The sequence below is a fragment of the Lissotriton helveticus genome (genome assembly GCF_964261635.1).
Source record: "Lissotriton helveticus chromosome 1_1 unlocalized genomic scaffold, aLisHel1.1 SUPER_1_unloc_3, whole genome shotgun sequence".
Classification (NCBI taxonomy): Eukaryota; Metazoa; Chordata; class Amphibia; order Caudata; family Salamandridae; genus Lissotriton; species Lissotriton helveticus.
Genome location: NW_027611670.1, coordinates 5,395,572 through 5,419,015, shown reverse-complemented (window position 1 = coordinate 5,419,015; position 23,444 = coordinate 5,395,572). Strand labels below are relative to the sequence as shown.

Sequence of the window (23,444 nt, the reverse complement as noted above, 5' to 3'; positions counted from 1 at the left end):
GTATTCTTGACAGCGATGAATAGCAACGAACAAGCAATGAACAGTGAGTAGTGAGTGACAAGTGGCAAGAGGTGTGTGGCGTGAGGCGGGTAGCTAAGGTTGATCGGTCCGTAAGTCGCTGAGCCATTGGAGTCTGTAATAAGTCTGTAATACAAAATCTGAGAAATTATGCAAAGGGGAAAGTGTCATAGACTTTGACCCTGTTTAAGCACCCCTCGACCCCTGAATTACTCTGCATGCCTAGACTACAGCCCTACCTGGATCCCGGATATTAATCAATCGATTGATTAATTAATTAATTAATTAAATAAGTAACCACCAGTACCGGCGGATTCTGTACTGAGGTGTGCTTTGGGGATGTTTTCCCCATGGAGGTGTTTGGAGGTATTTTTGTCCTATCAACGCACGCTTTGGTCTTGTCACTGGCCCGTTTGATTCTCTGAAAGAAGCAAGACTTTTTCACCTTAGAGCAGAGGTCTTCAAACGTTTGTAGGTTGAGCCCCCCAGCTGATTTTTTTAGAAGTTGGGCCCCCCCACTACCTGACAGAAATTTCTGGACTCGACCGCCACGCGCACATTCCGGGCATATTCAGCTAATAACATTCAATACAATAAGAGTGCTTAGTAAACTGCAGGTTTGTGAGTGGGTGGGTGTGGTGAAATGACAGAGGCTTATTACACAGCTCAAAACACCACTTTCCAAGATAAAATGTGTGCAAATTGTTTTTACTAGGATGCTTTGTTTTACATATGACATGGATTGATAATAACACCACCAACATTAATGTGACGGGAGTGCCTGTTTTTCAGAGACGGTCAATCTGTGGATGGATATTTGCTACTGCCATCCTCAGGTTGTGCTCCACATCCAGTCTTGAACGGTACTTCGTCTTTAATACCGCAAGTGCTCAGAACCCAATCTCACATAAATGGGGCGAGCTGAAAGGCAAGACGGTTTGATAGCAGTTTCTCCCAAAGCTGAATATTCTTCAGACATTTTCAGCCAAGACAGGGACTGTAAGGGAGACAGTGTTGTCAGATGTTTCGAGAACTCCCAAGCTCAGAGCTGGAACACGAGAAACAAATCTTCTCTAGAAATCATTAACAAACGTTTTAGGCAGAATTACAATGGGACAAAATGCCCACCAACCAGTTATGGATCCGAAGACAGTTGAAAGTCCACAGAGAAGGCGCTGAACAAACACCTCACTGAGAATTCCTTAGTGGTACGATAAGTTGCTTGCCTGAAGTAGTGGGGGTTTGGGACACGTCAGGCTTATGTTTAAAAAAAAATAGACTAATAATAAATTAATGATGTTGCCTAGTTTACTTCAGAGTAATGTTGTCTGACAGACTTTGTGATGGTAGGGACATGTTAGGGATTTTGGGTGCCCTGGATCAAAACTATTTTGGGGGCCCCTGTTCAGTACAGTTTTGAGTTTAAATGATTTATTTTCAGCTCTGCCATACCCTATTTAGCCAGGCTACTAACGGTGCACAGGCACTGTAGTCGAAATTCTAAAATCGTTTACAGTTAATATTCAGAAGTGTCTCGATCAAGGGCCCCCTGGAAGGCTGCATTGTAGTGCATTTAGATGTCTCCTTCAGTAATTTAGGACGAAAACCTTAATGGGGCACAACATGCCCATACTTGTGTACAGGGGTGAGTGAGGCGACCATATGAAATTGGGTGCGCATGTTAGTGCAGAGTGGGACGAATGAATGTATAGTTAGTGGTGGGCTTATTGGACTGAGATTGCAGATTGAACAGTGAGGGGGACAGGTGAGTGAAGTGACACGAGTGCAGGTTGAGTAGTGTGCTCGTGTGACTGCAGGCTGAGGTACAGGGTGAAAAGCGCAAGTGCATTGTGAGTGCAGAGTGATCACTGTGAGTGGAGGGTAAGTGGGTGAATGGTGTGAGAACATGGTTATCAGTGTGAGTGCAGGGTTAGTGGGTGAATGGTGTGAGTGCATTGTGATCGCTGTGAGTGGAGGGTAAGTGGGTGAATGGTGTGAGTGCATCGGGGTCAGTGTGAGTGCTGGGTGAGAGTGAAAGTGAAGGGCGAGAATGAGGAGTGAGAGGGTGCATTCCCAGACACTTGAAGTAACTCAGCATATTATTGACGGCAGCATAGGGTTTCAAATGTGTTAAACTATTGATATTGTGGCAGTAACCAGGAATCAGGGTGGAGGAAATAAATAATGTGCTGATCCCTCAACAAACTTCCAGTCTTATGATTACGGTTGCCAGCTCATTATTTTGATGTCACAGATGGTATAACAATAAGCAGTCACCTAAAGCTGTATTTTCAGCACTTGTCTGTGCATACTTTGAACAGCAAATATAAATAGAAAGAACTTTTAATTGTTTTCTAAAGCTGCATGAATGATCCATGACTGATAATAAAAGGGAACAAAGATAGAAAAGTCACATTACAAATGAATCAAAAAAAGAAGGGGGGACCGGGAGCTCGTTAACATTACAAATGAATACATACTTCTTATTTATAACCATATTTAGCAATTTGCAAGCTGTTTAATTAACACATGGCTGGCTGGCATTTTGCGTGCTGGCCTGTGTAATTTTAAAAGAAACTTTCAGGGACGTTTTAAGGATTTTGGGGGCTGTGGGCCAAATGTATTTTTGGGGCCCCCGTTCGGACCAGCTTTGATTTTATGATCCAGTCTCTGCTCTTTCATGTCTTCTTTGGTCAAATACTAAATGTGTTTACATCGGATATTCAGGGATAGTGATGTGTGTTTTCAGTATGTAACACAACAGCAGTTCACTAATATTACTGTAAATAATCTGTCACACCCTTCTATTTCTCATATGTGAGGTCCTGTATTATTATAAAATAAACTTTTTATATGGATGTCGCATGACGCATGAACACATTTTGTCTGCAAAATGTCTGTAATAGACTTACACATTAAAAATGAATGATTGAAAAACGCTATTTACAGGGATTACCACTGAGGCTAGTAGATTCGGAGATGTTTTCGGATATAAATTAAATCTAAATAAAACTCAAATAATTGCTAATTATAAACCAACAGCTGCAATTCAATTCAAAAAGTGCTTTATTTGAGTAATTACTCATAAAAGCAGACAAACATACATGTAATAAAAAACAATTAAATTTACATATTCAATTTAGTCATAAGCACAAAAGTGAAGATTTTAAAAAAAGCGATATACATATGAAAAAGCAGGTATAAGTTCATTGTAAGTAAAAACACATAATAGTAGTCACAGGAAATAATTAAAAAGTAATTCATGTCATAAAATATCATACCGATGATACATGTAATCCATATATACATTACAAGGATAAATAGACACTGGTCTAGCAGTCTCTAATCAACTAATCAACATTTACAGAGAATAGACAGTTGTCTAGCAGTCTCTGTGATGCAATGAATTATTAAAGAGAATAGACATGTGTCTAAAATAGTTATCCTGCCAGCAATCTTTGTCGTATAATCCAAGCCCACCCCAGGTACTTTGCAGTAGCTATTATAATCCAATTGACAGAAGTGGATCTTACAATCCGCAATGCTACCATACTGCTTTTTGTACCTAGGTTCTTGCACATGGGGGCCAACCAGGCTCGCCGTGGTGCAGAGTACATTGGACAAGAGAACAAGAAGTGACCAAGTGTCTCATTACCAACCCCACAGACTGGACAGATTGAAACACCCCCTGCTTTCCATTTCGATGTTAGATACGAGAGGGGGAGGGAACCTACCCTCAGCTGGAAAAGCAGTTTCCTGTCCATGGGGTTTAATATGTAATCCCAATACATTTCATAAACTGGGTGCAACTTGATCTCCAAGTAGCTAGTTGTCATAGACCCACTTTGTGTATTAAGCGTACTCTTGTTAACGACATGTTCCCAATAAATGTTTTTTAGGGTGGACTTGGACGGAAATAAAGCCCCTGCTGGGTCAGTCCATAAAGCATCGAGTCCCAATTCGAACAAGGCGAGCTTTAGTGATTTAAACCATTTTATTTTATTGTAACAATCAGCATTGACAACATCTTTGAACCCATTCGCATAGTGCGAAAGCTCCGGCGTGGTCCAAAGTCTGCGCCAGTATAAAATCGGGCGCAGTTTGGCTTTATCAGAGATCGCTCTCCTACCTAATTCGTATCTTAGCGGCAATAGCGGGCTGCTCTGGGGGGCACCTATCAGTGTTCTATAGAATTTGTTTTCTGAAGTTTGGAGTTCATGAAAATTTTCGTGCCCCCATAACTCCGCTCCATACAGGGCAGACCCTATTGCTTTTGCCTCATAGATTATCAGTGGAGGTTTAATAGGCTTAGTGAGCGATTTCCTATGCTCCTTGATAATTGTACCAGCTAATTGTTTATGCCTTAAAGTAGCAATGTTAAGATGTGACTGCCACCTATTATCATTCGAAATGTGAATCCCTAGGTAAGTAAAAGATTTTACAACCTCCAGGGTACGACCACTCAGGGAAATGTTGGGTTTAAAATTTCTGTGGGGATTGAAGGCCATGAGTTTTGTCTTAGACCCATTCACCTCCAAACCGTGATCTATACAGAAATCATCAAATATTGCTAATGCTTTTTGCAACCCAGCTGGTGTTTTAGATAAAATTAAGGTATCATCGGCAAACATTAAAATTGGAACTTTTTCACCTGCAAGAAAGGGAGCATCCACTGCCTGCGATTGCATGCAAGAAACCACCCCATTAATAAAAAGAGTGAATAGAGTAGGGGCCATTGAACATCCCTGCCGGACCCCGCGCTCAACTGGGAATTCGGCGGTGTCATTGCCGTACCCACCCCAGCGAATGTTTGCGTAATTACTCTCATGTAAACGCATTATTAAGGACAACAGTTCACCAGGGACCCCAAGGGTCACAAGTACTTCCCAAAGTTTAGCCCTTGGTACCAGGTCGAAGGCAGCCCGCAAATCAACGAATGCTGCGTACAGGCTGCCTCCGCCTAATACCACGGTCCTCCACTGGATCAGTTGGAGACGGAAGCCCTGGTCCACAGTGCTGGTTGCCCTACGAAAACCAGCCTGAAAGGGGGATAAGATGTTGTTATCCTCAGCCCAATCAAGCAACCTGTTGACGATTACGCGCCCCACTATTTTCTGAATAGTGTCGATCAGACTGATTGGGCGGTAATTACTAGGCTGAGCGCGGTCTCCTTTCTTATATACCGGAATGATAACAGCACCCCGCCATGTTGCTGGAATGTCTGCACCTCTGGCAATGTGATTAATTAACAGATGGATATATTTGCACCATCTTACAATGTCATTTAAAAAGACATCAGCGGGAACTCCGTCAATACCGGGGGCTCGACCACTATGTACAGTTTTAAGAGCTGAGAGTATTTCACTCTGTGAGAAAATATCGTCATTTGTCAGGGAAGAGGGAAGGCACACTCTGTCAACAGACTGGTCACTAGAAGCGTATTGTACGCTGAAGAATTTTACCCAGGCATCCTGGGGGACATTGTTTGTTGCGGCGTCTTCGAGCCTGTCATGACCCCATTTGACTATGTGCCAAAATAGCCGAGAGTGATTTTGGTCACTGGCGCTCTTTAGCATATTCCAATGAGCTTCGTCCCAGTCTTTTTTAGCTTTAGTTATGGAACGTTTATATTGTTTCCTAGCTATCCTAGTAGCCTCCGTGATTTTGTTCTTGATTGCAGCACCCAAACGGGCCCTAGCCCCCTTGCAATCCTGGTTGTACCATTTAGCTGGCCTATAGGCCCCGGGCCTCCTTTTGTTTGCCGGTTTTATGAAGTGGCATTTTATTTCTTCAAAAAGGTCATCATGGACCTTGGTGACACTGTTTTGGGTAGAAGAAAGCCCAGCATCGCCTTCAAGGGCCACTATGGCCTTATCAGTTGCCATACTTATTTTCTCCATAACCAGCGGGTCAGTTCTGACTCTTGTCCACCTCAGTCTGCGCAAATCGTTGGTAGGTACAGTCAGAGGTGGAAGAGAGTCAACATGGGTACTTGAAACAACATCAGACAACCACCACTTATGGAGAACACATAAAGGGTTATGGTCACTCTCAAGCCTCTCCCGAACAACCATATCAGTGACAGATGGCCATAAAAGCATGCTGCATATAACGTAATCAATACGGCTCTTATTTCTCCCATTGTTGAATGTCATAGCTGGTACTCTGTCAGACATTGTCCGACCATTCAAGGCCCTTAGCCCGTATTCAAGGCACATAGCGTTTAGGCCAAGGATATCCTCAGTCCAGCGTGTTATTGGGGTAGTATTAAGAACAGGGATTTCCCATAGCATATCTTCCTCAGTGCCCAAATGATCATCGCCAATATCTAGTGGTACAAAAGTGCGATTTAGGTCGCCAGCTATAACTATGTTTTTCCCTATTGAGTGAGTTTCTAACAGATTATACAAAGACAAAAGGACTTCAGAATTTCCTACACTACCCCCTCTAGCATATACATTATAGATATCCAGGGAGGTAGATGTATTGCCCTTTAGTCGAATGAGCTGAATATCTTTTTGGTGCAGCTCAATATTACTCACGTCAATCTTAAGAGACTGGCGCACCCATATAGTGAGACCCCCCATCGGTCTCCCTTTTGGGCCCTTAGTGGCCGGAAGATAAAAATTCAAATAACCCAATACAAATATGGGATCACAGGCCCAGGTCTCTTGAAAAATACAGACATCATACTGACTCACAAACCCAAACCATTCTCCACAAACCATTTTAGAACAAAGCCCAGCAATATTCCAAGACAATAGATTCCCAGTAGCATTTACCATTGCTGGATAGGTACTGTGAGCATGCCCAGTTGACAGTGTATCAGCAATACCAATTTCATTTATATTTGCAACAGTTGATCCAGCTCTAGTTACATTGTTATTGGTCATATTTTGTAAAACTGATGGGCAACTGGACACCTCTATTGGATGTGCAGCCGTGCGAATTTGCAGCAAGTTAGTGGGGGTAGATGGTAGTCAATCGCATGCGTCAAGGTTGGAAAGAGCAGAAAATCTGTTATCCAAACCTAGACCCCACTCGGCATAATCAGGGTTCTTGCAGCACCTCTTAGTTACGACATTCCACTTTGTTCTCAGTGTATTGCAATTAGGGCCTCTACCTTTCCTAGGGTAGAAGAAGTCTAGGGTCAATGGGACAATTGGGGTAGATCTTTTCTGTGGCGGGTTGAGATTGGGCAGGATATTTGGCAAAACCTCAGGGTCTGAGAAATTAAGCACGACACAATCCCCCTGAATTTTTTTTACCCTATTCCCAATCCACTCAACCCTTCTTGCATTCACCAGTTCATCGGCTAGTTGCTCTTTGCCCCAAGGAGTTATGGCCATGTTATTAGTTAGCCATGATAGCGATTTATTTAGCAATGATGAGGTTGATTCAGCATCACCTGGGGCTAGTGGAGGTACATTAGCAAGAACAAGAACTAATGGTGAGGCTTCCACAACAAGCTCGGATGATCCTTTCAAGGGATTAGGTACCCCAGAAGATGAAGTAGTCGGTACCTCACCGGAGGGTCTGTCGGTTAAAATTGTCAGTGAAGGCAGTGGGGGGTTTGGTACAACTGCAGGAGTCGGTCCGACAGATTTGCCAGATTGGATTTCGCTCATCAATGGCTGGACACTTGTTGTAATAACTTCCGGAAGTTTCCTCACTTCCCCCAGGGTTTTTCCCAATAGACCCTCCAGTTTGCTTACCTCAGCAGTTAATTTATCTATTTTGCTGATCAGGGGTTTTACCATCCCTTTAATTTTTGTGTCCATCAGACAGCAAAGTTTCTGTAGTAGATCATCGGAAAGAGTTACATATGTATCCCCAGTTAGATATTCCTCATCATTGTCGATGGTTTTCCTTGGTGGCGTAGCAGTTTTATTTTTGGCTGATCTTAGGCCTCCTCGCTTTTGAATGGCTTTTCTTTTACCCCCTGAGACCCTCGGCGCGGGGATAGGGGGAGCAGTGGAGATGATAGACTCACTATTTGTAGGAAGCACAGTCAAAGCGTCAATATCACTATTTTCCTCAGTGCTGGCTACTATGCCACTAGGCTGGATACTATTTGTATCCTGGATTGAGTCATTTGCCTCACCCAGAAGACTGTTGTTTATCAAGGCGAATGAATCCTCGGTCCCAATATCTACCAAGGGTGATTGTAAAGGGGATTCCAGTCCCAAAGAAGCCCTTCTTTCTGTATTAATTTTCGTCACAACTTGAACTAAATAGTTCTCCATTGTGTTGGAGACAGAGGGTGTCTTTTTGGCAGGCATTTACCCAAGTAACAATACACTTGATGCAAACGTTATAGGTCGCAGGAGTGATAAAATATATGTTTACCTGGAAGTCAGTGCCCCTGGTAGGCTGTATCCAATAAAGAGTGTTTTGGATGAAAGGCAGGGTCCCTGGCCCAACCCAACCTTGGCCGACCTCGGACGGCCACAGACGGCCCGCCCTTTGCCCGGGCTTCGCCCCGGGCGCTCCCCGCGCGCGACTCGCGGGGCGAGAGGTGTTGCACTCTTTTTACGCGCCTCCGGGCGCTCTGCTGTCGTCACGGCCGCCGGGGCACCTGGGAATTGTAGTTCCCTGCCCGCTCGGCGCCGTCGTTCAAGGTGTTGCGGTTCGTTGCGCCGTTTCCCTCACGGCGGTGCTGAGACACAGTTTTAGTGGCCCCAAGGAGGTAAATTCGGAAAGCCGTTTCCCTCACGGCGGTGCTGTCTAGCTCAGGAAGCTCCCAGTGCACGCTCGGCGCTGCACTCTTTTTACGCGCCTCCGGGCGCTCTGCTGTCGTCACGGCCGCCGGGGCACCTGGGAATTGTAGTTCCCTGCCCGTTCGGCGCCGTCGTTCAAGGTGTTGCGGTTCGTTGCGCCGTTTCCCTCACGGCGGTGCTGGGACACAGTTTTAGTGGCCCCAAGGAGGTAAATTCGGAAAGCCGTTTCCCTCACGGCGGTGCTGTCTAGCTCAGGAAGCTCCCAGTGCACGCTCGGCGCTGCACTCTTTTTACGCGCCTCCGGGCGCTCTGCTGTCGTCACGGCCGCCGGGGCACCTGGGAATTGTAGTTCCCTGCCCGCTCGGCGCCGTCGTTCAAGGTGTTGCGGTTCGTTGCGCCGTTTCCCTCACGGCGGTGCTGAGACACAGTTTTAGTGGCCCCAAGGAGGTAAATTCGGAAAGCCGTTTCCCTCACGGCGGTGCTGTCTAGCTCAGGAAGCTCCCAGTGCACGCTCGGCGCTGCACTCTTTTTACGCACCTCCGGGCGCTCTGCTGTCGTCACGGCCGCCGGGGCACCTGGGAATTGTAGTTCCCTGCCCGCTCGGCGCCGTCGTTCAAGGTGTTGCGGCTCGTTGCGCCGTTTCCCTCACGGCGGTGCTGAGACACAGTTTTAGTGGCCCCAAGGAGGTAAATTCGGAAAGCCGTTTCCCTCACGGCAGTGCTGTCTAGCTCAGGAAGCTCCCTGAATACATTTCACACAAACAAGCATTTATACCTGTAAAGACCTGGGATTTCAGATGTAACAGACAGACGTGAATGTTTTTAAGGGTCAGACAGTTCAGGTACAGGGCCTCACACTTGGTTGCAGCTGTAAAAAAGTATTTATAGCTTCACTTCAGATGAGCATCTTCGAGACACTGATGTAAAAGACTTAAGAGTATTTACAGAAAGGTGACAACTGGAAGAGACAGTCTGAATTTCAATGAATATATCTGTATTTCAATGAATATATCTGCATTTAAATTAATATATCTGAATTTCAATGAATATATCTGCATTTCAATTAATATATCTGCATTTCAATGAATATCTCTGTATTTCAAAGAATATATCAGAATATCAGTCAGTTTTCCAATTAAACTGGGCAGCTTATTTAGTCTTTTAAATAAATTATTTGCAGTTTTTCATATCCACAACGTGCTAGATAGCAATGTAAACAAATACCATGGAGTTTTAAACACCAGATCAGTGACAATGTGGCATAGGTCATGTGTCAAAGCGACAATTGAAGGAACAGCTTATTTCTAATTTTCCTATGTCTGTGGCTTATTCCTTATATTTAATACGGTTTTATATCCTCGAACAAGACTGAATTGTGGGTTCTAATTAGGTTTTGAGTTTCTGGTTTAAGAGCACAACTGTCTCCTAAAATATTAAGATAGCGGCCTCTTCCAGGCTTTGTTTTTTTGTTTACAGTATCCACCCTCCTCTCTCAACAAAGATTCACCGACAAAAATTAAAGCAATTTATCTTTGAAACAACAAATTCCTAAGATATAGATATCAAGTATGAACCAGAAATGTCTCACACAGTTTGCATTGCATCATAAAAATGAGTGGGTGTTACTGGTCTGAGGAACAGGCGAGGGGCATTTCATTACTCTAAAATATTCTACTCCTTCACATAAGCTCCTATATCACAGTACGCTCGTCATCAATACACCGCTGATTAGTGAGTGCGTCAACTCTTTGAAGCATTGTCATGCAAGAAGCCTTGAGTGCCTCGACAGCTACATTAATTTGGACTTGCATATTTAAACTTCCCAAAATCACCAGAGCCAGGATGGGCGGACGTTCGTTCAGATTCCTAGCTGCCAAGTGCTGGAACGAACTTCCGCTCGATCTCCGGATGGAGCCCTCTGAAAATAGGTTCCGGAGAAAACTTAAAACTTTACTCTTTCCCCGGGCGTAACCTTTGTTCCTTTTCTGTTCCCTTCTGATCCACCCCTGTCCCTTCCTCTAAGCTATTTTGCAGTATTAAGCGCGGGGACACACTGTTTTTGGGTAACCAGGCGCTTTATAAATGGTTTTATTATTATTAATATTATTATATATCAGAGCCTTCAAGCGTCACTCATCACGAGTGACACTAACACATTTGGAGGTCGTGCTGAGGTCTCACACAAACCTGGCCCATTCTTCCAAACATTGGGGATTAACTAGAACTTTGCACATGATTATTCGGCACAGAGCAGACCCTCTGTCCCACATTTTGGTGGCAAAACTTTTCTCATATTTCAGCATGAGTACTGCACACAGTTCAGCAGAATGTTAAATTGAATGTTTATTTTAGTGAGACTTGGTTGTTAATTTTATCACTTTACATGTGTGTTGATCATGTCTATAAATTCAGTAATGTCTCTTCCTTTGGAATTGTCAATGTCAAATGTCAAGTGACACCACTCCCGGTGCCTTTTTTAAATACCTGATTTCTCTATTGATTTTTCATATACAATGAGCATAAAACAGGGATGGAAGTTTATCGATCCAGCAGAGTCCAAGATACTGTGTAAACTAGAACTTGTGAGAAGACATTGAAAACAGGAAAAACAATAAATGAAATCACCCCTCTAGATAGAGGTGATGTGGCTCCGAATATCCCACAGATGATCAGGGAAGGAGGATGAGGGAGAACACGAGGGGAAGGGGCATGGGAACAGGAAAAAAAATGTCAGGGTGCCAGGCCCCATGGTTGCCCCCAAAAAGACAACTCCCACTACGAAGGCCATAGCCAGCTAACTCTTAAAGTGGTGGGTTAAATCCTGGAATACTGACATTTTGTGAAGCAAGGTCAGACGGGCCATCAATTGCGGTGCCACCCCTAGGTTGGTCATCAAGGTATCCCAAACGGAGCCCAAATAGCACAAAGCACTGTACAGTCCGCAGGAAATGTAAAATGTCACAGGCGAGTGCGTCACACCTTCAGCACCTCCAGCACTTGGAATCCTCCACCATATGTGCTTTATAGACCCACTCTGGCATCCAGTGCCAGTGGTGTAGGAACTTGAAATAACTGAATTTCAACCTGACCGCCTGGAGGAAACTGCCATGGTCTTTCCAAAGGTCGTGCCCGTCCTGCTCAGAGAGTGAGAGGCAAAGCCTCTGCGCCCACAAACAGCATAAAGTATGGGCAGTGGTGTTCAAAAAAAGGCTGTCCACAGCTGTAACATACAATCCCACCAGTGTCCTTGAATACTTTCCACATCAGGATATAATGCAACATTGGGTCAGACTCAAGATCGTAAGGGGGAGCACCCAGCATCTGTCGCAGACTATGCAGGAGCTGTCGGTACTGTCAGTGATGTGATTGTGGCAGCCCATAGTCACGCATGAGAGTAGCAAAGGGTCCCAACTCACCGTTCCCTACTATAGCATCAACAGAGCATATCCCTCTGGTCCTCCACTGTGTAATCAGAGTTCAGATCATACTTGGCCCCAAGCAGGTCCTTGAGAAGAGCAGGGATCAGCAATGCGTTATACGTCTGAGCCAGGTGAAGCATGAGTTCCGTCAACCAACGCTGTTATGCCTCACAGTGGCACTTATAGGCAGCCAAATCATTCATCAAATTGCCTCTCAGAGGCCTTCCTGCCCTCCCACAGCACCTGTGTAGAGTAGATGGACCCAGCGTTCTCCACCAAGTACTGGCTCAGATATTGGCACCACCTTTGCTTGTCTTCAGGGGCTTTATACAGTGCTGTATACATACGCCAACGGGCCTGAGGGGTTTGCAACATTCGAAGATTATGGTCGAGTAGCACAAGATCATGATCAGAGGTACTGTTTGGGAGGATCAAGGCATAAACATTTACAATGGACGCAGGAGGTGAAAGTATAGTCCGTGTCCCTCAGGTGCGTCAACCACTACGGATCCATCAAGGCATGGTCATCAATAATGTCAGAGAAGACGAACTGGTCTCGGGGCTGCCTGGTCGTATGGTTTCTGGACTTGTCAAGGTGCCATATTCCAGCACCCCCCTCATGAATACCCTGGCTGTCCCAAAAAAGAGCAGGAGTTTGGTCAGCTGCCGGGGCATAGAAAGAGCCCACACACAAAGACTCATTGAGAATCTGAACCTTGGCAAAAATATATCTGTCCAGGGGGGTCCCACCATGTCTGCAGTGTGCAAACCTCCAGGAATTTGTGAAATAAGATGTCCAACCCACTCTCCCTCTGTTCCAAAGGAGTAGATGGCTGTGTAAGGGTAGTCTGGATCCTGCTGGCATGTAGTACTGTACTCATCCAATCCCTTCTGAGTTTATCATGTTCAATAGGTAACAAGTGTGTTTCCTGGGTCAATGCTACATCAAGGCGGTGCATCTACTGAAATGAGAGGATTTTCTGTCTCTTGATAAAATAGGTCAGGCTGTTGTCATTAAGGGGCATATTTACAAGAAAGTGGTGGAGCACGGCGTTGGCCTCCTTGGCTTAACGCCACGCTCTCCACTTCTGAAATGCAGGGCTACACCGTATTTACAAGAATACGGTGCAGCCCTGCATTTCACCCTGTGCTGGTGCTAAATTTAGCTGCCTAGCACTAATGCAGGCAGCCTTGCACCATAGTTCAAGGGTGCCTGCGTTGAGGGGAACAGGCCTGACAAGTACCACGCATCAGGGGTTTGACTAACACATTTCAATGTGGTGGTCCGCATCACCGTACTGACATGCAAAGTCACACGTTTTTATGGCTTTCTGAGCTGTCAAGTGCTGGAGCGCTGCTATAATAATTAGAAGTCAAACTGAGCAAAGCTGGCAGCGCACATTTAGGGGTTCTGGTTTAGCTACATTCAGGCATGGCACTCTGATCCGTCACGTGAGACATCCTGTGATTCTGGACAAATCATTCAATATCCCCGTGCCTAACAAAAATGAATCTGTCCATCTGTAACCCAACTGGGGCTCATATACAGCACTATGATCCCCGAAACCTCAGGGTCGAGTGCGAGCTTAATAAAACTTCGAAAAAAATGCAGGGGACATTCTTATTCCAACTCTAATGCTAACCCAATGAAGCACCCTACAACTTTAGGGCTACTTACACAAAGACGGACTGTAATCCAAGTCACAGAGTTTCAAACCCACTACTTCCTGAAGAAAGCCTAAAGGAGATGCTGCCGTGCCCTACCAAAAGAACCAGTGGAGGCCAAGTTCCATGAAGTTTGGGTGGCTTCCTAGGGTCAGCTCAAACTGCAGCGGTTTAGGGAACGCAACTCTTCCCCCTTTTGACATCAGCCGCTGTCCTAGTGGTTTATGTACTGTCTAATTATTTTAAGGGACTGAGCAAGCCATGGTCATAAGCAGTGACTGTCCATGCTCTTCCAGAACAAGGGCTGTCTGTTCCCTGTCAACACTCAGTATTTCTGTAAGGAACCGGTTACGTTTCAGCCCCACATGGGACCAAACTAGTCCTCGTGGATCTCTAGGACCAAACACTCTGGGGCTGGGATCGGGGTCGATCAGCAGCCCTAGTTTTGTTGTTTTCGCCTGAAGTGTTCACTCCCATGTCTGCTAAAGGTGGGTTTATGAGAGAGAGTTTACTGTTCACTCGCCAGCCGCCTACAGGTGCTGCTAGAGAGGGTCTAGAATAGGTTTGGTTTGCAGTTATTATGAGGGACGGCTGACCTTTTCTATGGAGCGGCGCTGTTAGCAGATAAATGTACACACTTGCTAGCAGTACTAACAGTGGCACACAGGGCTTGGCATCACCATCATCACATGTTGCTATTAATTTCATGTTTTACATCTCAAACCTTGATTTCCAAACCTGTGCTGAACATACTCAGCCAGCAGCCCATCTGGACGTGGGAGGAGGAGGCCTGATCCAGTCACTTATTGCAATTGTAAGGATGATTAAATGGTGATAACAGGTTTGACATTGAAATCCATCGGCTCTGAACCCTTCACTTTAAGATTTGACCAATCACCAGTGTTTCATCAGCCCCCTCACACCTCCTGATGAGGAACACCCTAGACCAGTGGTCTTAAAACCTTTTAATGCCCCTCTCCCAACACCACAGCGATCGTCAGGCCCCCCTCAGAATTTTTCACAATTATTCTATTCAATTGACAATGTCAGGCAGGCTTTAATATAGCCTTAGGGCGCGCTGACGAGAGCATGCGTCTAGGGCCTGTAACCGGTTCAGGGCCTTTAGCAACTGGTATATCCCGAGGCAGAAGGGCTATAAGGCTATTGGAAGATTCCACCCACTAAGGGTAGAATGTTCTAAATTAAAAAGAGAAAATCATGAAGACAAACATTGGAATGTTGGAGCTCCGGACTTATACCAGCCATTACTGGTGTGGCTCACTGGTTAGAGGCGGCAGGCCCGAGAGCAGAAGTCGGCCCGGGACCAGGGTTCAATTCCCAACGCGGCAGGGTCGTGGACCTTGGTCAGCGGACTCGATAATTCTCGCTTCGGTGCTTACTCTAACCAGGGGTTCCACTCGGCAACTCTGGGCATTAGCTTGCCTAATCTCCACAACAGCCCCACCAATTCCGGGGATGCCTGGCTCCACCTTGGGGACTCCCAGCAAGGGACCATCCCACAGGGAAAGCCAGGACGGGTTCCCCAGAGTTATACAGCGCCGGGACGCCCCGTTGCTGGGGCAGCTGTGCGCTTTACAAGTATACTACATTAACATTTACATTTACATTTACATTACAAGCCCGGAGCTGCTTCAATGGAGCTCCCAACATTCTAATGTTCTAATAACGGGTACAAGTACCCACGGTATTTTATTTGAAGTGGGGGTGGGGGTTTTGAAGAACATTTGGAGTCCCGTCCCTTTTGACACATACTCCCAGCTAGGATATAAATGACAAAACATGTTAGTGATGGCCCACTGGAGAGCAGCTTACTGCCGCTCATTATTTTCAACTTAAAATAAAGCACTGTTATCAGTATTATTTTTTTGGCCCGAGCCTGGCACCCCATTTGGGATCACCTGAGGCACACCCCAACTTTGAACACCTCCACCCTAGACATACATTTCAAGCATTCAATTTTAAAATCGCGTAATTCATGTATACAAGGATTTTCTTTTTAAAGACACAATTAGTGCTAAAAAAGGTGTGTTAATCTTGCTAAAAAGTGAGGTGTAGTTAAAGTGTCTGGATAATGACCGATTGCCCAAAAAGTTAAAAGCCTTGGTTGACAAGACAATCATGGCATTACTTTAAAAATCTGGAGAGGGAGACTTAGACATACATTTTCAAGCCGTAAGTAAGAACAATTAGTATTAGGTAAAAAAAAAATGGTCAAATAAACTATACTGGGTGATCAAATGTTCATGAGTTCATCATGGGGCTGCGTAACGGTACGACCAGAGAAAGGGAGGTTTGCGGCCCCGTATTTGCCCAGTGATTTGGCCGCTCTGGTGGCAAATTTGGTGAACCGAATGTTCAGCTTTGTATTTTCAGAGCTCATGGCTATTATCGCCTGGCGACATGTACGAGCTCCGAGATTGTTCCATGCATCACGCAGTAAGTTACTTCTGTCATTGAGCAATGTGGGACACGAGCAGGCTAGGTGCTCCATTGCTTCAGAGTGGTAACCGCATTTTCTACATTCGGTACTGACATTTGGGTGCCACCATTTAAGTAAAAGCTCTAAAAAAGGCCATTCTCCCAATCTCAGGACCATAAATTGTAACTTCCAAAAAAGTGCAAACTTGCATGATAAATAAGATGGTTCAACCCCCGGTTTGAAGTCAGAAATACCAGCCCAGGCATGTTTCCTTCTGGACAGTTTTACCCTGTCGGAATGAAAGGACCATAGCAGGACACTTCTCTTAATAACAGTCTTTAACGCCGGCTGTGATGGATTTGCTCCCCTGTATTCCTTGATGCCGAGTAGCTGCAAGGAATGGTTGAGATGATGCCGATGTTTTTGGCTGGATTGGCTGGTCAATATTTAATTCCAATCTGATGCTTGGAGGGCCCTTCACCCTGGGGACACACAATACACATTCTTTTCCGGTGCCCACCACAGCTTCTCCCGCATTGATTACTTACTCTTGCCAGCCTCCCAACTGCTACACCTGCAAGAGGTCCGCCACCTGGCGAGGGGCATATCTGACCACTAGCCGGTGTGGGCAAGATTGGCGCTGGGACAGTGCGGGTTGACATGGTGGCGCCTAATAATCCATGGTTCCTCTACGTGACCCATCTCCTCGTAAGGACCTGCAGAAGGTGATAGCCCATTACTTTGGTGAGAACCTCGGGTCGGTGGATTCCCCTCAGACACTTTGGGAGGCATTAAAGTCCGTTGTGCGAGGGGCTGCCCTTTAGTGGCGGGGATCAGGAATGAGAATTCCAAGGACATTGAGGCTATTGAAAGGGATGTAATACACCTGGAGGCGGAAGTGGAGAGGGGGGCCCCAGACGCAGAGCATCTTTTGTGTCTTAAAACGGATGAGTACAAGGCTCTCGCCACTGAGCGTGCCAAGTTCTGGGGTAAAGAGAGGGATGGTAGGGTGTATGAATGGGGGTATAAGGCCGGGAAACTTCTTGCATGACTGGATAAGAGGGGGCGAGCTAGTCGACTGGTAGCTGAACTCACGACATATTCGGGTGAGAGGGTCCGGGATCCGGCCCTTATAACTGGTGTATTTGCGGCACATTACTCGGCGGTGTACACATCACACTCGCTTCTTGGGAGGGCGGATTCGGTGGATCTCCTTACAGACATTGGTCTTCCGTCCCTATCAGAGGATGACCGGGGCTACTTGGACAGTGCTTTAACTAATGATGAGATTGCACAAGCAATCAGGGCCCTTAAACCGGGTAAGGCGTCGCGGCCCAACGGGCTCCCCATCGAGTTTAACAAAATGTGTCCGGATAAGCTGGCCCCACACCTCTGGGCCATGTTCGAAGATAGCAGAGTGGTGGGAGAGCTGTCGCCCGACCAACGGTTTGCCTCCGTTATAGTTATCCCGAAGGACGGAAAGCCGAAAGACAGTTGCACATCCTATCGACCCATCTCCTTGATCAATGCCGAACCAAAAATACTCGCTAAGCTTCTAGCCACCTGGCTATCACGAGTGCTCACCTCCCTGGTGCACCCTGACCAGTTTGGATTCATGCCCCACCGCAGCACTGCTTTAAATCTGAGACGTGTCCATGGGGTGATAGCACGAGCTGGTACAATACAGGAAGACATCGTCATCTTGTCTCTGGATGCGTCAATGGCCTTTGACACCATCGAATGGCCTTACCTATTTGCAGTACTCTCTAAATTCAGGTTTGGGCCGCAGTTCATCTCTTGGGTCAGACTCCTCTATTCCGCCCCTCTAGTGCAAGTGGTTTTTAATAACAAGTGCTCTGACCCCTTTCTTTTTGGTCGGGGCACCAGCAGGGATGCCCGTTGTCGCCCCTGCTCTTCGCCCTCTCCTTGGAGCCCTTGGCAGCCTGGATTTCGGCAGGATTTGTCCGTCAGGGGTTTGCGGTGGTCGGCAGACTGGGAGGACCGCATCTCCCTCTACGGGGACGACATTCTGCTCTATCTGGCCTCCCCTTATAAATCGCTCAGATGTGTCTTGGACATTTTTACGTCCTTCTGTAGATCCTCTGGCTACTCTATCAATTGGGAGAAGTCTCTTCTCTATGTCTTATCCGGCGGAACCCCGTCTCTTCCTAGGGACTGTCCAATAAAAGTAGTGGCCAATGGTTTCCGCTATCTAGGGATCTATGTTACGGCCGATGCCAAGCTCCGGTATGAGAGAAACCTGCTCCTGCCCATGCAGCGTCTGCAACGAGATATTGCAGTTTGGAAGACCCTACCACTCTCGCTGCTCGGAAGTGCTGCTCTTTTCAAGATGATGTCCCTTCCCCGCTTCCTTTATGCCCTTCAGAATTACCCCGATCCAGTCCCGGCGCGCTACTTCAGGGAGCTAGAGAGATTACAGAGGCAGCTGCTGTGCGACGGGAGACTCAGGATTGCACTCCACAAGTTAACCCTTAACTGGTATGATGGTGGGATCAGCCTCCCTGACATTAAAAAATATTATTGGGCGGGACACCTCGCTGCCATCAACCAGGGTACGTATCAGGCGCAGGGAGACCATGGACAGATGGTTAATACTAGGCAGCTCGTACAACCATGCCCTCTACTCTAATCCCAATACCCTACATTTGACCGGACCAGCGTCTCAGTCGGTCCAGGTGTGGCACGCAGCTAACAGGAGTCTGGGATGGGAGCGCACGTTGACACTCGCGACCCCCCTCTGGGACATGGCTCAGCTGGGTGGTCTTCATTCCTCCAAAGGCTTTGACAAGTGGGACCTCATTGGCATTTCTGGGGTGGGTGATCTGTGGGTCAAGGGCCGAATCCTCAGCTTTGACCAGCTTAAGCAGCAATATGAGCTTGCGGACATGGAGTTTTTCCGATACTTCCAGATCCGTCATGCTCTAACCACCACCATTGGCGAGGGATCCACTCCCCCTGACTCCTCCCCACTGGAAGATAGGCTACTGGATGGGCTCCTCCCGCAGAAGGCCATCTCTTTGACATACAACAAACTTATTAAAAACACACCAGATCCCCTACTTAAACTGTGCGAGACGTGGGAGGCAGATGGCCTCTTACTTGATGACGAGGATTGGACTGCAGGAGTGGCCTCACCAAGGGAGGTAGCGATTTCCGCACGTCTCCGCCTGATACAACTGAAAATCCTGCACAGGGTTTATATTATGGGGCCGCAGCTGGCTCACATGGGGCGGGGTGATGATGTAAAATGTAGGCGAAAATGTGGAATGGTGGCCCGTTCATGCATATTCTTTGGGAGTGTGAGTACATTCAGACTTACTGGAAAGAGATCCATAAGGTCATGTGTGAGGTCCTACACAAATCTGTCAGTCCAGAGACAAAAAGATGTTTGCTTAATGTGTGGGATCCCACGGATTTGGTTGCAGCCGAAAAGTTATGGATCACGCTTGGGGCCACGGTGGCCAAGAGAGACATTGCCCAATTATGGGGGGCAACAACGCCCCCCACTGTCACAATGTGGAAGCGAAACATGGACTGGTGCATATTCCGGGAGAAGACTGTGTATGTGGCACGGGGCTGCCCCCGAAATTGGTCCTGAGTCTGGGCTCAGTGGAACTCCTATAGGGGAGGTATATATGTTGCACCTGCTACTCCTACCGATGATGACCCGCTGTCTCCATAAATGTGAACGGTAAATGTGTAACATTCCATGTGAAATCTTGTAACCTTCCGGTGCTGCCATTTCTAATCATGTGTGCTATTTTCTAACAAAGTGAAAGCAGATTGTTTCTTTTTTCTTTTCTTTCTTGCTCTACAATCAATAAAAAGAGATTTAAAAATATATATATATATATATTTTTTTTTTTTCAACAAGACCTTTATTGACTGCTTGCAAAGTAGACACAGCAGGTTGACTACATCCCAGCGGGCCGGCACTGCTTCCCATTCTATTCTCATCTGAGGGGGTATGGGAAGAAGCACAGCAAGCCGCCTACAACTCATCGGGCCGGCCACGTAAGGAGGGCATGCAAGTTAATCAGTCAACTATAAAGGTCTCCAACCACATAAATATCCCAAAAAACATGAAAGGCCACAATTCTCTTGCCACCAGTCTTCATCTGGGTCAACTATCGCTGCCGCTTTACCCCGCCATGTGCCACCATCCCTCTCAGTTACCGCTCCCAACCCCTCAGATTGTGCAGCGCCTGTCAGATCACCTCATCCAATGTCACATGAGTCCAGCCCTTCTCGGCGTTCCTCCCCCTCCCGTCCGCCCACCTCCTTCGGTAGCCGGTCTGGGTGTGTATCATCAGTGCCAGTATGTGTCAGGAGGTAAGTTTGCAGAAGGGCCCAAATGTCCCATGGGCGAGATGTAGGTGGCATAAGTTCAGCATAAGTATGAAGCTGGTCTTGAAAGTGTAAAAGATCGTTCAACCACTTCGTCTTTTTGCTAACAAAAGGGCCAAATAGGTGTATTTTCGAATCTTAACAGGCAACTGCTCAGTGTACCCCAAGAGCGCCACAAGGGGGTATCAGGCACGTGTTCCCCGGTCATCTCGTCCAAAGCGCTAAGGGCCTCCCTCCAGTATTTCCAGACCAGTGGGCAATCCCAGGCTAAGTGTCCAAACCCGGCATCCTCCTCTCCGCATCGGTCACAGCGGTCGGTGTCGTGCAGCCGGAGACGGTGCAGTCGGGCAGGTGTATAATAAAGTTGGTGTAGATATCTATAATGTATGAGTCGTAATCTGCGGTTAGCCGAACCACTGTTCCTCCATGAGGGGGTGTCCCATGTCCTCCTCCCATCTGGTCTTAGCTGGGGCGGGGTCCCTCTCCCACTCCCCCTGTGTAGTGGAGTATAGCCGCGAGACTACATGCTCTGGGGATTCTTGCTTAAGTAGGATGTGCAGGGGTGCCATGATGGGCGGTTCGTGTGGGAAGCAAGGCGCGAGAGCCCGAACGTCCTGCCGGAGTCGCACATAGGAGAAGCGTTCCAACGCGGTCGGGGAGGAGGCACTAAAAAACTTGTCATTGGTGCAAAAAGTCCCTTGTGTGTAGAGTTGACCCCAAGTGAGCCGAGAGAGCTGTCGCAACATCTAACAGCATCCCCCCTCTTGTGTAACGGGTATATTGTGCCGTCCTCACAAAGGTGCCAGAGGTGAGTATAATAGGGGGTTCTGGCACCTCCGCGCCAGGTCCCGCCAGGCACAAGTGGTGCATTGGACGGTAGTGGATGCCAGGTGTCTAGGTACCGTGGGGACGCTCAAATATGCAGAGTAAGGAGTGGGAGCCATATGCCTATCCTCTACTGCCAGATGAGGCATGTATGGGGGGGTGTATCCAGTAGGCCGCAAAATGAGCCTGAACGCAGGTAAAATATAATTTAAGGTCAGGTATCTCCAGGCCTCCGGCATCAAAGGGACACGTGAGGACCTACCAGGCCAGTCTAGGCTGCTGCCCTCCCAGGTTAATCGGATCATTTGTGATTTAATACTGTTAAAGAAATGGAGGCTCAGAGCGTAAGGGATGTTAGTGAACAGGTAGAGGAGCTTAGGTAAGATCACCATCTTGATCAAAGACACTCTGGCAGCCATGGATAAGGGCATCGCAATCCACCTGGTTATTTTGTCCGTCAGTTGATCTAGTGCGTGGCCATAATTGTCTCTCAATTCCTCCTGGCAGGATGCCCAGATACGTACCCGATTCTGCGCACCAAGACAGTGGATCATCAGGTTCAAAACGCGGGGTGGCGTCAGTTAGGGGGAATAACTGGGATTTCCACCAATTCACTTTTATTCCCGACATCCTACCGAACAATATCAGTATCCGGAGGATTGGATTAAGGCTTATGTCAGGGTCTCTCAGATATAGCGTCAGGTCGTCCGGATATAATGATATTAAAATTTGTCTCTCCGGGTAAACCAGTTCGTGCTCCCGATGGTGTTGTCTAATTGTTGCCGCCAGCGGTTCAATGACAATAGCAAATAGGAGGGGAGAAAAAGGGCACCCCTGTCGGGTGCCTCTGGTTATCGCAAAGGGGGCTGATTGTGCACCGTTAATCAGGATCCGTGCCTGCAGCCCTGAATACAACAGATTGATCCAAGCCAGAAAGGGGGGGGAACCTCATGCTCTGCAGCATGAAGGTGAGGTAGTCCCATTCCAGGGAATCAAATGCCTTAGTGGCATCTAGGAATATTGCTGCAGCGTTTGTCTCCGGATCCATGTCCTGCAGGAGCGCGAACAGTGTACGCAGTTTGTGGGAGGTGCCTCTAGTAGGTACAAATCTCGACTGGTGTGGGAGGACTAATGCGGTAATCAGGGGGCTGATACGGTTGGCAATTAATTTGGCTTGGATTTTCGCATCCACATTTATTAAAGAGAGGGGCCTGTACGAATCACAATACTTAGCATCTTTACCGGGTTTGGGTATGGAGATAATATGTTCTTCTCGCATAGAGGGGGGGAGAACGCCAGTCTCCCTAGCCTCCTCGAACACGTGTCGCAAGATCGAGATGAGCAGATGATGAAAGGTTTTATAGAATTCTGCCGGGAGGACCTCCGGCCCGGTGCCTTCCCTGACGATAGCTGCATTATAGCTGTTACCATTTCCTCATCCTCGTGATGTCGTAAAATAAACTTTCGCTGGACATCTCCCAACAACGCAATCGCTGTGTCCTCAAAAAAGGAATCAAACTCAGTGGTCCCTTTGAGTCCTATACAAATTTTTATAGAAGCGTGTTACATTGTCATGTTTTATTTCCTTTTCCATTTCCCTTTTTATTCTTCTCTACATTGCCCTTTTAATAGAATTGTATTCTTATGATTTTGCTTCAAGCCACTTTGTAAGGATTCTATTTTGAATATTTTGGAAGACAGTTATTGGAGAGACAGCTGCTGCATTAGGAGCTGATACTGTGCCTCTGTAAATAAAGACTTTCTTCATTTTTTTTAATCCTGCCTATTTTAATTGGAATATTACAATTCATCAGTAGGTTGCCTCTATATCAGCCGTATCCCTATGGATCTGGCCATCCTCATCCTCCACCTCTAGGACTGTATTCCAGAATCGCGGGGGCCGGATCAGGGATGCCAGCGCCTTACCCGGCCTATCTCCTTCTCGTACTGGCGGGCCCTAGAGTACTTTCCCCTGAATTTACACTCGCTC

At 46.9% G+C, this 23,444-nt stretch overlaps 1 protein-coding gene across 2 annotated transcripts in view; it reads right to left on the bottom strand.

The window, feature by feature from the left end:
- The window catches only part of LOC144805852 (uncharacterized), a 115,094-nt gene that overhangs the window by 54,276 nt on the left and 37,374 nt on the right, over positions 1-23,444 (bottom strand). The window lies entirely within an intron of this gene.